The 2,500-nt window shown below is 49.0% G+C and overlaps 1 protein-coding gene across 5 annotated transcripts in view; it reads right to left on the minus strand.

Annotated features, from left to right (window-relative positions):
- The window catches only part of LOC123499216 (inactive phospholipase C-like protein 1), a 153,057-nt gene that overhangs the window by 147,562 nt on the left and 2,995 nt on the right, over nucleotides 1-2,500 (minus strand). The gene's annotated exons all lie outside the window — the stretch shown is intronic.

The following is a 2,500-nucleotide window of genomic DNA, read 5'->3' on the forward strand; positions in this document are numbered from 1 at the left end:
TATTATCATTATACGATACAATTACACGTACACAGGCACACGCTCGCAGACCAATAAATCCAACAAATATTCAGATAAACAGATTCTACCATGACTAGAAGAGAGAGAGAGAGAGAGAGAGAGAGAGAGAGAGAGAGTAGGCATCTTTAAGTCTCTTTAAGTCTCTCTCTCTCTCTCTCTCTCTCTCTCTCTCTCTCTCTCTCTCTCTCTCTCTCTCTCTCTCTCTCTCTCTCTCTCTCTCTCTCTCTCTCTCTCTCTCTCTCTCTCTCTCTCTCTCTCTCCATGATCTGGCCACTCAACACAATGAGAGAGAGAGAGAGAGAGAGAGAGAGAGAGAGAGAGAGAGAGAGAGAGAGAGAGAGAGAGAGAGAGAGAGAGAGAGAGAGAGAGAGAGAGAGAGAGGGTTAACGTACTCTAGCTTTTTTGCCGTCTTTCGTAATTCTGACATAATCTCGAACTCCAATTACCACCAACACCACCACCACCGCCCCTACTCACTGCTGCTGCTGCTGCTGCTACTGCTACCACTACCACCACTGCTGCCACTCTGCTTCTACCACCACCATACACCACCACCACCACTGCCACCACCACCACTGCCACTGCCACCACCACCACCACCACCACCACTGCTGCTGCTGCTGCCACCACCACCACCACCACTGCTGCCACCACCACCACTGCTGCCACCACTGCTGCTGCCACCACCACCACCACTGTTGCTGCTGCACCTGCACCACCACCACCACCACTGCTGCTGCTGCTGCCACCACTGCTGCCACCACTGCTGCTGCTGCTGCTGCTGCTGCTGCCACCACTGCTGCTGCTGCTGCTGCTGCTGCTGCTGCTGCTGCTGCCACCACTGCTGCTACACTGCTACTGCTGCTGCACTGCCACCACCACTGCTGCTGCTACTACTACTATTGCTACTGCTACTACTAAATTTGTCGGGCGGAGAAACATTCGAGAAAATTTAAGCCCAGCATTTTTTCTTCATAAGTTTATTTTTACGTGATTTTATCTCTCTCTCTCTCTCTCTCTCTCTCTCTCTCTCTCTCTCTCTCTCTCTCTCTCTCTCTCTCACACACACACACACACACACACACACAACTTCACATCTCTTCATGACTTCCTTGGACCGTCAAAACGAAGTGAGGTGTCCCTTTAACGCTCCTCCTCCTCCCCAACGGTACGCATTTCCTGACGTCAGAAGCGGCACCACCAACAGCAGTAGAAGCAACAACAGTAGCAGTAGTAGTAGTAGTAGTAGTAGTAGTAGTAGTAGTAGTAGTAGTAGTAGCAGCAGTAATAGTACTAGTAGTAGTAATGGTGGTGGTGGTAGTAGCAGTAGCAGTAGCAGTAGCATCAGCAACAGCAGCAGCAGCAGCAGCAGTAGTAGTAGTAGTAGTAGTAGTAGTAGTAGTAGTAGTAGTAGTAGTAGTAGTAGTAGTAGTGGTAAGAGCAGCAGTAGTAGTAGTACCAATATTAATGACGATAATGATGATTAATTATATAAAGCTTAACTTCAGCACTATAGCTCTTCACTCACACACACACACACACACACACACACACACACACACACACAGGTAAATTAAACTCATCAATATCCGAGGACATCAATCATCACTGGCCACCATCGATCATACGAGGACATCAGGTGGTTGAGAGGGAGAGAGGGAGAGAGAGGGAGAGGGTCAGGTGAGAGTATAGGACAGGTACAGACTAGGCTAGGTGGGGTGTGGGTGGGAGTGTCTGTGTCTGGTGTCTGTCTATTTCAGTCCCTAATGAGTGTTGAGGTGAAGGGACGTGGGTGAATAGAGGTGAGTTATTTAATGGTGGAGTGAAGAGAGTGTTATTATCATTTTTGTTCATCTATACTGCGTTGACGTAGGTGGAGTTATTTCTCTGTGCTACTTTATCATTAGTTGCTTAGCTAGAGAGAGAGAGAGAGAGAGAGAGAGAGAGAGAGAGAGAGAGAGAGAATGGCGTTAGTAGTAAAAGTTCTTGTTTACTTTCTAAACGCCTGTGTTTGTCCATTCTCTCTCTCTCTCTCTCTCTCTCTCTCTCTCTCTCTCTCTCTCTCTCGTAATGAGTATGGAAAACGTTAGGTCGAGCAGCTAAGTGTGTGTGTGTGTGTGTGTGTGTGTGTGTGTGTGTGTGTGTGTGTGTGTGTGTGTGTGTGTGTGTGTGTGTGTGTGATTCATCTCGGTCGTCTGCTGGTCACCCAGCCAGTCTTCCCCATTACGGAGCGAGCTCAGAGCTCATAGACCGATCTTCGGGTAGGACTGAGACCACAACACACTCCACACACCGGGAAAGCGAGGCCACACCCCCTCGAGTTACATCCCGTACCTATTTACTGCTAGGTGAACACACCCGACACATTAAGAGACTTGCCCATTTGCTTCGCCGCTTACCGGGACTCAAACCCAGGCCTCTCGATTGTGAGTCGAGCGTGCTAACCACTACACTACGCGGTGTGTGTGTGTGTGTGTGT

Source organism: Portunus trituberculatus, chromosome 49 (genome assembly GCF_017591435.1).
Source record: "Portunus trituberculatus isolate SZX2019 chromosome 49, ASM1759143v1, whole genome shotgun sequence".
Lineage (NCBI taxonomy): Eukaryota > Metazoa > Arthropoda > Malacostraca > Decapoda > Portunidae > Portunus > Portunus trituberculatus.